Raw genomic sequence first — 16414 nt, 5'->3', positions numbered from 1 at the left:
CCATTTCGAGACTCCTTGTCAAGTACGTGATTTCATCCGGGACTCCCAACAACATTCGGTCACCAAATCACATAACTCATATAATACTAAATCGTCATCGAACATTAAGCGTGCGGACCCTATGGGTTCGAGAACTATGTAGACATGACCGAGACACCTCTCCGGTCAATAACCAACAACAGAACCTGGATGCTCATATTAGCTCCTACATATTCTAAGAAGATCTTTATTGGTCGAACCGTTATGATAACATACGTTATTCCCTTTGTCCATCGATATGTTACTTGCCCGAGATTCGATCGCCGGTATCCACATACCTAGTTCAATCTCATTACCGGCAAGTCTCTTTACTCGTTCCGTAATACATCATCCTATAACCAACTCATTGGTCACTTTGCTTGCAAGATTTCTTATGATGTGCATTACCGAGAGGACCCAGAGATACCTCTCCGATACTCAGAGTGACAAATCCTAATCTTGATCTATGCTGATGTCTACTACGCAACTTTATTCTTGTAGACACGTGTTGGGCCTCCAAGCGCAGAGTTTTGTAGGACAGTAGCAATTTTCCCTCAAGTGGATGACCTAAGGTTTATCAATCCATGAGAGGTGTAGGATGAAGATGGTCTCTCTCAAACGACCCTACAACCAAATACAAGAAATCTCCTATGTCCCCAACACACCCAATACAATGGAAAATTGTATAGGTGCACTAGTTCGGCGAAGAGATGGTGATAAAAGTGTAATATGGATGGTAGAAATATTTTTTTATAATCTGAATAAATAAAAACAGCAAGGTAGCAAATAGTAAACGGGCACAAAAACGGTATTGCAATGCTCAAAAACAAGGCCTAGGGTCCGTACTTCCGCTAGTGCAATCTCTCAACAATGCTAACATAGTTGGATCATATGATTATCCCTCAAAGTGTAGCGAAGAATCACTCCTGAGTTCCCATTAGAGGAGAAGAAAAGATATGAATTGTTTGTAGGGTACTAAACCACCTCAAAGCTATTATTTCTATTCGATCATTCAAGAGTTTGTACTAAAATAACACAAAGCTATTTTTCCGTTTGATCTATCCTAGAGTCTGTACTAAGATAACACCAAAGCAAGTTCATATTCATAATACTCAATCCACACAAAGAACTATAAAGAGACCCTAAAGTTTCCGTCGGAGAAAAGATAATAAAAACATGCATCAACCCCTATGCATAGATTACCCCAACATCACCACGGGAATCCGCGAGTTGAATGCCATAACATATATCAAGTGAATCAATAAGATACCCCAATTGTCACCTCAAGTATTCATACCGCAAGACATATATCATGTGTTCTCAAATCTGAACATTCAATCCGACATGACCAAACTTTAAAGGGTAAAGATTCAATTCATCACAACAAGAGTATAGAGGGAGAAACATCATATGATCTGACTATATTAACAAAACCCATGATATAGATCACAAGAGAGAGAGAGATTAAACACATAGCTACTGGTACAAACCCTCAGCCCCGAGGGTGGACTACTCCCTCCTCATCGTGGTGGCCGCCGGGATGATGAAGATGGCCACCGGAGATGATTCCCCCCTCCGACAGGGTGTCAGAACGGGTCTAGATTGGTTTTCGGTGGCTACGGAGCCCTGCGGCGACGGAACTTCTGATCTAGGTTAACTCTGAAGGGTTTCGGAATATTTGGGAATTTATAGTTCAAAGAGGGGGTGCGGGAGGCCACCGAGTTGGGCACAACCCACCTGGGCGCGTCAGGGGCATTGGCGCGCCCTGGTGGGTTGTGCCCCCCTCGGGGCACCCCCCAGGTGCAGCTCTGGCCCATTGGGTTCCGTCTGGTCCAAAAAAAATCTCCGTAAAGTTTCGTGGTATTTGGACTCCGTTTGATATTGATTTCTTGCAATGTAAAAAACAAGCAAAAAATAGCAACTGGCACTGGGCACTGGGTCAATAGGTTAGTCCCAAAAAATGATATAAAGTTGCTATAAAATGATTGTAAAACATCCAAGAATGATAATATATATTGGCATAAATACTTCATAAATTATAGATATGTTGGAGACGTATCATATGCCAACCCAAAAAACACCTTCGGAGATACCTGCAGAGCATCTTTATGGTCACCCAATTACGTTGTGACATTTGATAGCACACAAGGCATTCCTCCGGTATCCAGGAGTTGCATAATCTCATAGTCGAAGGAATATGTATTTGACATGAAGAAAGCAATAGCAATAAAACTGAACGATCATTATGCTAAGCTAACGGATGAGTCTTGTCCATCACATCATTCTCCTAATGATGTGATCTAGTTATCAAATGACAACTCATGTCTATGGTTAGGAAACCTTAACCATCTTTGATCAACGAGCTAGTCAACTAGAGGCTCACTAGGGACACGGTATTTGTCTATGTCTTCACACATGTATTAAGATTGTCGATCAATACAATTCTATCATAAATAATAAACATTTATCATGAATAAGGAAATATAAAATAACAACGTTATTATTGTATTTAGGGCATATTTCCTTCAGTCTCCCACTTGCACTATAGTCAGTAATCTAGTTCACATCACCATTTGATTTAACACCCATAGTTCATATCGCTATGTGACCAACACCCAAAGAGTTTACTAGAGTCAATAATCTAGGTCACGTCGATAAGTGATTAACACCCAAAGAGTACTAAGGTGTGATCATGTTTTTCTTGTGAGAGAGGTTTCGTCAACGGGTCTGTCACATTCAGATATGTATGTATTTTACAAATTTCTATGTCTACAATGCTCTGCATGGAGCTACTCTAACTAATTTCTCACACTTTCAATATGTATCCAGATCGGGACTCAGAGTCATCCGGATCGGTGTCAAAGCTTGCATCGACGTAACTCTTTATGACGAACTCTCTATCACCTCCATAACCAAGAAACATTTCATTAGTCCTCTTTAGGTACCTAAGGATAATTTTCACCGCTGTCCAGTAATCTACTCCTGGATCACTATTGTACCCCCTTGCCAAACTCATGGCAAGGCACACAACAGGCCTGGTACACAACATAACATACTTTATAGAACCTATGACTGAGGCATAGGGAATGACTTTCATTCTCTCTCTATATTCTGCGGTGGTCGGTTTTTGAGTCTTACTCAACTTCACATCTTGTAACACAGGCAAGAACCCTTTATTTGACTTATCCTTTTTGAACTTCTTCAAAACTTTATCAAGGTATGTGCTTTGTGAAAGTCCTATCAAGTGTCTTGATCTATCTCTATAGATTTTGATGCCTAATATATAAGCAGTTTCACCGAGGTCTTTCATTAAAAAAATTCTTATTCAAGTATCCTTTTATGCTATCCAGAAATTTTATATCATTTCCGATCAACAATATGTCATCCACATATAATATCAGAAATGGTACAGAGCTCCCACTCACTTTCTTGTAAATACAGGCTTCATCATAAGTCTGTATAAAACCATATGCTTTGATCACCTCATCAAAGCGTATATTCCAACTTCGAGATGCTTGCACCAGTCCATAGATGGGTCGCTGGAGTTTGCACACTTGGTTAGCACCTTTAGGATCGACAAAACCTTCTTGTTGCATCATATACAACTCTTCTTTAAGAAATCCGTTAAGGAATGCAATTTTGACGTTTGCCAAGTTTCATAATTATAAAATGCGGCAATTGCTAACATGATTCGGACTGACTTAAGCATCTCTACGGGTGAGAAGGTCTCATCGTAGTAAACCTCTTGAACTTGTCAAAAACCTTTCGCGACAAGTCGAGCTTTGTAGGTGGTGACATTACTGTCATCATCTGTCTTCTTCTTGAGGATCCATTTATTCTCAATGGCTTGCCGATCATCGGGCAAGTCCACCAAAGTCCACACTTTGTTCTCATACATGGATCCATAGATTCTTCATAGTTCGTAGGTTCATCATGGTCTAGTAACATGACTTCCAGAACAGGAATACCGTACCACTCTGGTGTGGAACGTGCTCTGTTCGACCTACGAGGTCCCGTAGTAACTTGATCTAAAGTTTCATGATCATTATCATTAGCTTCCTCTCTAGTTGGTGTAGGCATCACAGGAATGGATTTCTCCGATGAGCTACTTTCCAATTCGAGAGAAGGTACAATTACCTTATCAAGTTCTACTTTCCTCCCACTCACTTCTTTCTAGAGAAACTCCTTCTCTAGAAAGTTTCCATTCTTCACAACAAAGATCTTGCCTTCGGATTTGTGATAGAAGGTGTACCCAATTGTTTCTTTAGGGTATCCTATGAAGACGCACTTCTCCGATTTGGGTTTGATCTTATTGATGACCCACAAGTATAGGGTATCTATTGTAGTCCTTTCGATAAGTAAGAGTGTCGAACCCAACGAGGAGCAGAAGGAAATGATAAGCAGTTTTCAGTAAGGTATTTCCTGCAAGCACTGAAATTATCGGTAAGAGATAGTTTTGTGATAAGGTAATTTGTAACGGGTAACAAGTAATAAAAGTAAATAAGGTGCAGCAAGATGGCCCAATCCTTTTTGTAGCAAAGGACAAGCCTGGACAAACTCTTATATAAAGGAAAGCGCTCCCGAGGACACATGGGAATTATCGTCAAGCTAGTTTTCATCATGCTCATATGATTCGTATTCGTTACTTTGATAATTTGGTATGTGGGTGGACCGGTGCTTGGGTACTGCCCTTCCTTGGACAAGCATCCCACTTATGATTAACCCCTCTTGCAAGCATCCACAACTACAAAATAAGTATTAAGGTAAACCTAGCCATAGCATGAAACATATGGATCCAAAGCAGCCCCTTACGAAGCAACACATAAGCTAGGGTTTAAGCTTCTGTCACTCTAGCAACCCATCATCTACTTATTACTTTCCAATGCCTTCCTCTAGGCCCAAACAATGGTGAAGTGTCATGTAGTCGACGTTCACATAACACCACTAGAGGAAAGACAACATACATCTCATCAAAATATCGAACGAATACCAAATTCACATGATTACTTATAGCAAGACTCCTCCCATGTCCTCAGGAACAAACGTAAATACTCACAAATCATATTCATGTTCATAATCAGAGGGGTATTAATATGCATAAAGGATCTGAACATATGATCTTCCACCAAATAAACCAACTAGCATCAACTACAAGGAGTAATCAACACTACTGGCAACCCACATGTACCAATCTGAGGTTTTAAGATAAAGATTGGATACAAGAGATGAACTAGGGTTTGAGATGAGATGGTGCTGGTGAAGATGTTGATGGAGATTGATCCCCTCCCAATGAGAGGATCGATGGTGCTGACGATGGTGATGATTTCCCCCTCCCGGAGGGATGTTTCCCCGGCAGAACAACTTCGCCAGAGCCCTAGATTGGTTCCGCCAAGGTTCTGCCTCGTGGCGGCGGTGTTTCGTCCTGAGGGCTTGCTTATGATTTTTTCCAGGGCGAAAGACTTCATATAGCCAAAGATGGGCACACGTGGATGGTGGGTGGCCCCCTCTGGTACTTTCTTCGCCCAATATTTTTTTATTCTAAAACTGACTTCCGTGGAGTTTCAGGACTTTTGGAGTTGTGCAGAATAGGTCTCTAATATTTGCTCCTTTTCCAGCCCAGAAATCCAACTACCGGCATTCTCCCTCTTCATGTAAACCTTGTAAAATAAGAGAGAATAGGCATAAGTATTGTGACATAATGTGTAATAACAGCCCATAATGCAATAAATATTGATATAAAAGCACGATGCAAAATGGATGTATCAACTCCCCCAAGCTTAGACCTCGCTTGTCCTCAAGCGGAAGCCGATATTGAAAAATATGTCCACATGTTTTAGAGATAGAGGTGTCGATAAAATAAAATACGGACATGAGGGAATCATGATTTCTTATGCTAAAGTAACAATTCATTCACAATTTCAAGTATGAATCAGAAACTTCATTGAAAACTAACAAACTATAATCTCAGTCATTGGAGCAATTGCAATATATCATAACATCGGAAAGAGTCAATATAAGACCTTTTTAGCAAGTCCACATACTCAACTATCATTTAGTCTTTCACAATTTCTAACACTCCCGCAATAATTATGGGTAAGAAGTTTTAATCGGACACAGATAAAGATAGGGGCTTATAGTTTTGCCTCACAACTTTTTACCTCGAGGGTAATGTCAACAATAATAGTTCATGAAAACTCACATCCAATTAGCTATATATATCAAGATCTTTCCAACACATTGTGCTTGCCAAAGGATAAAATGTAAAAAAGGAAAGATGAAGATCACCATAACTCTTGTATGAAGTATAAGACAAGAATAAAAGATAGGCCCTTCGCAGAGGGAAGCAGAGGTTGTCATGTGTTTTTATGGTTGGATGCACGAAATCTTAATGCGAAAGAACGTCACTTTATATTGCCACTTGTGATATGGACCTTTATTATGCAGTCCATCGCTTTTATTTCTTCCACATCACAAGATCGTATAAAGCTCATTTTCTCCACACTAATAAATCATACATATTTAGAGAGCAATTTTTATTGCTTGCAACAATGACAACTTACTGGAAGGATCTTACTCAATCCATAGGTAGATATGGTGGACTCTCATGGCAAAACTGGGTTTAAGGATATTTGGAAGCACAAGTAGTATCTCTACTTGGTGCAAAGAATTCGGCTAGCATGAGGGGGAAAGGCAAGCTCAACATGTTGGATGATCCATGACAATATACTTTATTTAGGATATAAGAAAACATAACCCATTACGTTGTCTTCCTTGTCCAACATCAACTTTTTAGTATGTCATATTTTAATGAGTGCTCACAATCATAAAAGATGTCCAAGATAGTATATTTATATGTGAAAACCTCTCTTTCTTTATTACTTCCTATTAATTGCAACGATGACCAAAACTATGTTTGTCAACTCTCAACAACTTTTATTCATCATACTCTTTATATGTGAAGTCATTACTCTCCATAAGATCAATATGATCTCTTTATTTCCTTTTATTCTTACTTTTATTCCCTCAAGATCATAGCAAGATAACCAAGCCCTTGACTCAAAACTAATCTTTATTATGGCCCACAAACTCAATTACATAGAAGGATCATAAAGCAAAACTCAAAACTAAATCATATTAAAACTTTATTCTACTAGATCAAGATATTACCAAAAGGATCGAACTAAGAAAAACCGTAAAGATAGAAGTGTGATGGTGATACGATACCGGGGCACTCCCCCAAGCTTGGCAGTTGCCAAGGGGAGTGCCCATACCCGTGTGTTTATGTCTCCTTCCTCGGAGGTGGTGATGATGGAGTTGTTGATGATGTAGGCTTGTCGTCCATCTTCCAAGGCATAGGCTCACCATCATAGAAGGATGATCGAGTCTTCGAGATCCTCGAATCTGCAGCCAAACTCATCCTCTTGAATCTATATTCATACTCATAGTTTTCGTTTTGCAGGCCATAGATCTGGGCTTGGAGTGCTCGATTTTCTCGTGAAGCTTGAAGATGGTCTCCCCGATGTTCCTGGCATCTAGCTTGGTGTTGCTAGTGAACACCATGATCATTATGTGGTTGGCGTCGAGTCCAGGTTCCACCATCTCCTGGCACTTGAAAACTTGTTGCTCCATTGCTTAGACTCTTGTCTCCACACTTCCGGTCCTCCTTGGTCCCTCAACATCGCGGATGTGCAGCAACCCCTCACGCATCTCAATGGTTTGAGGGGGTTGCAGCACCTCCGCGAGGTAGGGGTTGATGACCTTCTTGAAGAACTTGTCCTTGGGGGCACTTGGAGACGTCATGGCGACCTACATCTGTGAGAAAACAGCTCGAAACAAAGACAGAAGATATTTGCGTGATACGATGGTCAAAACCTTTGAGAGATTATATAATGAATTTTTACCGACCAAAAGAAGTATCGCACAAGAAAACGGAGTCCGGAGAGCACACGAGGTGCCCACGAGGCAGGGGGCACGCCCTCCACCCTCGTGGATGCCTCGTGTCCTTCCCGGACAGCTTCTTATTTTCCTATTTTCTTAAATATTCCAAAACGGAGAAAAATTGCTATTAGAACTGTTTTGGAGTCGGTTTACTTACCATACCACATACCTATTCCTTTTCGGAGTCCGAAACATTTTGGAAGGTGTCCCTTATATACTCCTCCGGGGTTACGGTTTCAATAACATTAGTTTCAACATTTATAGGATTACCTGAGATATAATGTTTGATTCTTTGACTGTTCACCACCCTCGGATTTGTTCCTTCGAAGTTGTTGATTTTTATGGCACCGGAACGATAGACCTCCTCGATAATGTAAGTACCTTCCCATTTAGAGAGGAGTTTTCTTGCAAAAAATCTTAAACGAGAGTTGTATAACAATACATAATCACCTATATTAAACTCACGTTTTTGTATCCTTTTGTCATGCCATCTTTTAACTTTTTCTTTAAACAGTTTGGCATTTTCATAGGCATGGGTTCTCCATTCATCAAGTGAGCTAATGTCAAATAGTCTCTTCTCACCGGCAAGTTTGAAGTCATAATTGAGCTCTTTAATGGCCCAATATGCCTTATGTTCTAGTTCGAGAGGTAAGTGGCATGCTTTTCCATAAACCATCTTATACAGAGACATACCCATAGGATTTTTATATGCGGTTCTATAGGCCCATAATGCATCATCAAGTTTCTTGGACCAATTCTTTCTAGATCTATTAAAGTCTTTTGCAAAATTAATTTAAGCTCTCTATTACTCAGTTCTACTTGATCACTAGATTGTGGATGATATGGAGATGCAATTCTATGATTAACATCATACTTAGCAAGCATTTTACGAAAAGCACCATGAATAATATGGGAACCACCATCGGTCATTAAGTATCTAGGGACTCCAAACCTCGGAAAAATAACTTCTTTAAGCATCTTAATAGAGGTGTTATGATCAAGACTACTAGTTGGAATAGCTTCTACCCACTTAGTAACGTAATCAAAATCAACTAAAATATGTGTATAGCCATTAGAGGAAGGAAAAGATCCCATATAATCAAAGCCACAAACATCAAATGGTTCAATAAGAAGTGAGTAATTCATAGGCATTTCTTGACGTCTACTAATATTACCAATTCTTTGACATTCATCACAAGATAAGACAAACTTACGGGCATCCTTGAAGAGAGTAGGCCAATAAAAACCGGATTGCAATACCTTATGTGCAGTTCTATCTCCAGCATGGTGTCCTCCATAAGTCTCGGAGTGACACTTGCGTAGGATCTGTTCCTGTTCATGCTCAGGTACACAACGTCTAATAACACCATCTACTCCTTTATAAAGGTATGGGTCATCCCAGAAGTAATGTCTTAAATCATAGAAAAACTTTTTCTTTTGCTGGTATGTGAAACTAGGTGGTATAAATTTAGCAACAATGTAATGAGCATACCATGGAGCAGTACGAGAAGCATTTATGACAGCTAGTTGTTCATCAGGAAAGCTATCATCAATAGGTAGTGGGTCATCAAGAACATTTTCTAACCTAGACAAGTTGTCTGCAACGGGGTTCTCAGCTCTCTTTCTATCAATAATATGCAAATCAAATTCTTGTAGTAAGAGAACCCATCTAATAAGTCTAGGTTTAGCATCCTTCTTTTCCATAAGATATTTAATACCAGCATGATCAGTGTGAACAGTTACTTTAGAATCAACAATATAAGGTCTGAACTTATTACAAGCAAATACAACTGCTAAAAATTATTTTTCAGTAGTAGCATAATTTCTTTGGGCAATGTCTACAGTTTTACTAGCATATTAGATAACATTTAATTTCTTATCAACTATTTGTCATAGAACAGCCCCTACAACATAATCAGTAGCATCACACATAATTCACTACAAGAAACTTGTTAATACATGATAGTCCTCGTTCGTCATAGATCAGCCAAAATCTGTCATGCGTCCAAATCCATGACGAAATTGAAATCCGTCATGTATATCGCGTCATAATTTTACCTCGTACCTGCCATGACGGCTCTTGTCCATCATGGATCTACACCAGACCCGCCAAGCCCAAACTAGGTTGTGACGGAACAAACCGTCACCAGTTTACATGACGTGGATGCAACAGTGGACCTAACAAGGCGTCGACGTGGATCTGACGTGGACATGAACATGGCCCATGTTGTAACTAGCCCAATTAGGGATTTGCCCAATAATTTTCGTGTACAATCCAGCCAATTAGCTGTTTATCTTTGTCCTGCCCTGTTTGTTTAGTCCAACCCATTAGCCCCATTTTTTGTACACCCTATTTTCTCGATACAACACAATTTACAACAAGACAACCAAACTATATTCCTTCAAAAAATAGCAATAGTTTACATGACAATACAGATTTCCAACAATCTAATCTGATTTGAAAAAGCAAAGCTAATATCAAAACATCACGAGCATATCTAGAAAGCACTATAAGTTTTTTTAAAGAGTGAGTTACATGACTTAAAAGAAAATGCAATGCTAACATATTTTAATCTCCAACGACAGCAACGATTGAAGGCAGCTATCCGAAGCCAAGTAATTCCTGCTAAAAAACTTCAATCTCCAGTAACATGGATGAACTGCCAAACCTGTGTAGAATCAGAACACATTCAAAATTATAATATGTTATAAAAGCAAGCTCCCAAATGAATCCAAATAGTAATATTAGTTGATTTTCCAAGCAATCACCCGTGGGCACACCACTACTATACTAAGGTACCACGTAAATGTGGGCAACACACGTGAAAACAAGCATAACTACTCCAAAGAAAAGTGTGTCAAATGAAAGTATAATCAAGTTAGCCTACAAGTGACAAGTAACAAACACACATCACAGAACTAAAAGTGCAGCAGTTGGTTCACCCATTGGTTCTGGACCGAACAAACAGTAAGTGTGTGGGGATAACCAGGCTGGGAGCTGTCTATTTTCTGGCCTAGCAAACAAACATGAGATTTCTCAAAGAAGAAAGCAAACAAACATGATACAGACAAGTACTTAGTTTTTTTTGTGAGAGGAAGTTGTGTGCCTGTACAGGTATGTAGTTTATCTGGATAAACATTTTTGTACTCTAAAAGAAATGTGAACAAAAGTGAGAGAGACAAGCACTTAGTTTTTTTTTGTGAGAGGAAGTTGTGTGCCTGTACATGTATTTAGTTTATCTGGATCAAACATTTCTACTCTAAAAGAAATGTGAACAAAAGCGAGAGAGACAAGCACTTAGTTTTTTTAGTGAGAGGAAGCTGTGCGTGCCTATACAAGTACTTGGTTTTTCTGGATTAAAATTTTCTATACAAGCGATCAGCTGAAAATTAGACACTGTACCACACCATTCCTTAACAAACAAGAATGTTAGTAAAGAAGTGACAGACTAACTTCAAGATAATTAACACAAATTGGGCATAAACATAGGCTTGTACAGAATATATTAACTCAATGTTTAAATCAGAATCAGCACCGAAGGATTTTTCATCTAACTCGATGTTTATGCTGCAATTTCATCTCAAAGCACCAACAAATACAGTACTAAACAATACTTGCTTGCCAAGTGAACTTCAAATGGCATGCAAAATATTAACACAGAATATGATACAGTTTCACTGAGAGACCTCCCACACTAATAGTTTAATTGTGGAGTACTAAGCGTATTACTTGTTATTACATGAAAAATTCAAAATCTGTACTGGCAGACTCAGAACCAATGAACACCAAGAGATAGCAACTCTAGTGGAGTATCAATAAAATGCATAACATCAGGGAGATTGTACAATGCAGATTTTATGCACACAAAAATATCTGTACAGTTATAATTTTACTGGAGCCACACAACAGTCCACACCTTGAACAGCTCAAAATCTACAGCCTGAATAATTCACATCAAGAATGGAACGGTATGAAGCTCACCCTGTTCTGCTCGAGGACTGTGGCATCGGCGTCGATCAGGTGGGAGATGTACTGACTATAAGTCAAAAACGTGAACTACCACACAGCTTGTCTTCTTCTGCGGACATATCTTTCACGCACATGTGTTATTTCAGTGTTATTGAACCTTAAACAACAAATATAAGTCAAAAAATTGTACCAACAAGAAAACTCTTAACCAGATTCAGGACTTTCTCCAGTTGTTGGCTGCTTGTCTTGACTGCCGATGGCACTTCTTGTGCTGGCCAAGAGAAATGGTCGTGGTTGTTCACATGCCGATCTCCCCTGGGGATGGATGGATGTTGGGTACGTGTGTGCACCTGCAAAAGGAAGAAAATCAATCACACAAGCACACAACAAAGCACCCAGCAAGCACACACGTAGTACAGCAGCAGCAAGCACACAAGTAGTATGGCAGCAGCAAGCACACATGTAGTATGGCAGTAGCAAGCAAGCGCCCAGCAGACAGGTCGACCACGACAAGCAACAGCACGAGAGCAGGGGTTGGGAATAAGTTACCTTGCTGGCAAGTGACGATGGGCGGCTGTGGCGGCGGCAAGGCAGAAGCTGGCAGAAGCAGCGACTTTATGAACATTGTCTTGAGGAGACACAATCGATGGAACTTGTCAGTTAGTAATACCTTGCTTTCAACAACAACAAAAGATCCCTGTTTATATGATAACAATACATATCAGTAAAAACAAAAGAATGTCTATGAACCAATTTTAGACGTGGTAACAGATTATCAGTACAAACTAAAACACGCCATAGATATACACTAACGTTTTCTCTAGAGGATATTTTTACATTGCCTTTTTAAAATCATAATTTTGCTTATTTATCAGATGCATAGTGCGCCTTGGCAAATTATTTATGTGCTCCGCTTTTACAAATCAACGAGGATGGGAAAAATATTACTATTGAGTTTAGACGTATGCAGTCACAAAAAATGTCTGGTTTAGATGTATAGATCGGGTAGATGAATCAGTGGGCTATGGAAAATGTATCCCTTAAGTGTACTGTTTGGTTGTTTCCAGATTAGTATTATTTTGTTACAAAAAACTATCAGGAAAAGCACAAATAAGAATGCACTCGCCAATGTCCACCCTAAGTTTTCAGAGTTTCAGCTGACTTGCTCTAAGAATATGAAACACAAAGAATTCTCCTCTGTTTGTCTAAGCTAGCTGACTTGGCTATTTCTCCTCTGCTTTAGCCTCTAAATCAGATGTTTTAAAAGCAATCTCTGAATGAACTTTATTTTACTAGCTACACTACATCACAATATTACCTTCGGTGAAATATTACCTCCACAGCATTGCCTTGAGGAGACGCGCGCCACGGATGGAGAAGACGGCCGCGATGATGAGGGGACTAACGTCGGCGTGGCTGGCGGACAATTGGACCCGGCCACAAGGGCCGTCCATCTACTCTGGATCCGGGGCGCTATAGCCACCTCCTGTAACTCGCCTTCGCTCGCCGCCGGATGGAGATGGATCCGTTCCCGCCGCCGGCAACCTAAGGGACTTCCAAATCCAGCACCCCCGTAGCCGGTGACCTCGGGGACTTACAAATCCGGCACTTTGTCCAGCCGCCGCCACTGCCGCCATGGCTCAGGGGTAGGACCGGGCCGCCGTAGCTCAAGGGGGTGGTCTGAATGGGGAGGGGCATGGCGTGGGGTAGTAGGGCAGGGCTCCGATGCGGGGTGGTTCAGCGCTGGCGCCGCCGGCGACGACATGGAGAAGCGCGGGGAGGATAGGTGGAGCGGCGGCGGCTGATAGTTGGGGACGGGAGGAGATCGGAGAAGGATATTTAGGGTTAGGCTAGTGTGGATGTGGACTCTGTAGTTAAATGGGCTGGCTCCAAATTTTTGAGCCCCCGCGTTGGAGACTTGAAATTTCCCTCCTCGCGCCGTCGCGCGCTCTCAGTTTCGGTCTCTGTTTTTTTATATATGTGTAAGACTAGCCACAATGGAAGTAACTTCAGCAATAACATCAAGTCCAACTCAGTAAATTTGCTTATGTGGTAATGAATTAATGAAGGGAGAGGTAGTTATAGTAACTTAGCTAGTTACCGTAACATCACATATCCCAATGTAATATGAGTCTATAACCTAATAAATGAATCTTTGCATGTTACCACACTTAGTTACTACCCACTATGAAGGTAGTAATATAGTCTAGGGATATGTGTATGTTACTATCCATTGTGGCTAGTCTAATGTTGATTGCATCCGATTGACACGTGAGTCAAACAAAAAGACATACTACTACACGAAACACAAGAGCCATCCATAACAGTCCAAATGGTACATAAAGAAAAAGAGGCTAGGCCCGACTAGGCCCGGTTGATCAATCTGTAACAGTTTTTGTGACGGTCCCTCGATGTTCGGAGTAAACAACTTGCCGTTTTGAGGCCCATTCGCACTTTGGTAATCAGTGACGGTTTCCATGACGGTTTGCGGGAACGTCATCAGAAATCCGTCATGGATTAACAGGTTTCTTGTAGTGGTTTCAAATGGTAAATTCCAATCAGGTGGTTGAATAATAGGTGCAGAAATCAAAACTTTTTTAAGTATTTCAAATGCTTCTACACAATCATCATCAAAAATAAAAGGAACATCTTTTGTAAGAGATTAGTCAGAGGCCTGGAAATTTTCGAGAAGTCTTTAATGAACCTCCTATGAAAACCGACATGACCAAGGAAACTTCTTATACCTTTAATGTCCTTAAGACAAGGCATCTTCTTAATAGCATCAACTTTAGCTTTATCAACTTCAATACCTCTTTCATAAATGTTATGCCCTAAGACAACTAGGAGAACGCCCGTGCGTTGCTACGGGCTATAATGCATTTAAATGAATAAAAAATTGATTATGGTCATCTTTGAGTTCAAAGCTCATTTCTCCCTCACATGTCAGGGTGTGCGCTGGCATCAAACGGGCACCCAGCAGGCTCAAAAAATTTCAACCATCCACACAGTCTGGGCTTCTTCAAATCCAACCCATATGTGTGGGAGAAATGCGTTTGTCTCGACTATTTGACATGTTATCTCCAACATGCGATCCAATAAAAACCCCACACAACAACACACCCTTTCCTTTTCTATGGACGGTGATGGTTTGAAATGCATTTGTTGGGTTTCTCGAGAGCTATCAAACGAAATGATAGTCCGACTTGCGTACATAAAAGTAAACACCATGTTAACCACATATTAGCTATTTGGCAAGTACCATGTGAAGATTACATGCATGACATTTCCGTGCATTTACACTACAGAAAGAAGCAAGGAATAGTTGCTTGATCACTACGCACTTGCAATTGGAAGTGTTGTAATCTTTCACATTATAAAGAGAGCAAAAGGTAAAATGTTGGAGTTTATTCCACTTCATTTGTGAAATCGCACACGCATATAAAATTCATTGAACAGACATATAGCTTGGAATAAAATTATATTGGAAAGAATTATATTTATTAAACGGATGAAACAAATTAATCAGATGCATCTCCATGAGCAAAAAAAATGTCTGCCCAAATCTGTGGGATATGAGATTCATAAATGTTGTAGAATATCTTTACTTTCCTGTAGGCACCATACAATGGTCAGTCAAATAAAAAAGTCAGTGAACGATATAAAGAATAACGAGTAAGGCAGGAAATATGCAATTTGATGAGTAAGGAACACATGTGCAATCTCTGCTATCTCTACTATCTAAAAAACACGTAGTGTTCCTTTTCCTGCAAACGGGACCGTCTCCTACCCATGTTTCGTCCATCCACCAGCACCGTAGCCTTCTGTCGAAACAACCCTCCACTTCTTCGTTTTATTACAGCGCACCCCCGTACGTTAATCTGTCCCACCACCGACCGGTATGGCAATCGAGAATCACCATAATAAACTTTTCCTTTTCTTGCCTGCCATGAATACCATGAATCACAACATCATGAATCACAACGTAATTATATCTACTGTAGTTTTTCATTCTTCCATACATCCATACATGAAAATAAAGGCGCGAAATCAAATTTCCAGTCGCTGGTGCTTCCTGGCGCGAAATAAAACTTCCAGGCGCTGGTGCTTCCCGTGTGTCTCCATCTCATATAAGGAGATCGTCCATTCCGGCTTATCTGGACCCGTCTACAATGCCAAATATTTTTTATCGACACGGATCGTGGTTGATGGCGTAAGGTGATTTGAGGAGCATTGGTTAGGAAGGTGTCCGCACAGTAATTAATACCATACCAAATATTCGGCCAAAAGGTGAACACACAATAATTATTACCAGGCATAATCTTCGGTCAAAAGTTCAACGATTGGTTTGTAACATAAATGCATGCGCAATCCTTAAACAATGGACAAAATTAAGATAATACTGGATTCCTACATGGAGTACAGCCGAAAGCAACCAACGTTTCATCATGGTTATTCTTTTTTCTATATCAAAATTTCATTTGGCGAGTC

General features: G+C 40.2%; 1 long non-coding RNA gene across 4 annotated transcripts; it reads right to left on the bottom strand.

Moving 5' to 3' along the window:
• Positions 1–10328: 10328 nt before the first annotated feature.
• LOC147975278 (uncharacterized) lies at positions 10329–13822 on the bottom strand. Of its 4 annotated transcripts, XR_015600643.1 has the most exons (6): positions 13262–13822; positions 12597–12623; positions 12476–12523; positions 12136–12276; positions 11939–12035; positions 10329–10625 (listed from the first exon to the last, which is right to left on the bottom strand). It is a non-coding gene; the product is annotated as an uncharacterized LOC147975278 (long non-coding RNA). The 4 variants fall into 4 exon arrangements; XR_015600645.1 differs by having other exon boundaries at positions 11939–12276; positions 13245–13822; XR_015600642.1 differs by having other exon boundaries at positions 11939–12276.
• Between the last annotated feature and the right edge of the window lie 2592 nt (positions 13823–16414).

The sequence above is a fragment of the Triticum urartu genome, chromosome 4A (genome assembly GCF_056163025.1).
Source record: "Triticum urartu cultivar PI428250 chromosome 4A, HENAU_Tu73, whole genome shotgun sequence".
Classification (NCBI taxonomy): domain Eukaryota; kingdom Viridiplantae; phylum Streptophyta; class Magnoliopsida; order Poales; family Poaceae; genus Triticum; species Triticum urartu.
This window is presented reverse-complemented; position numbering and strand designations above follow the sequence as displayed.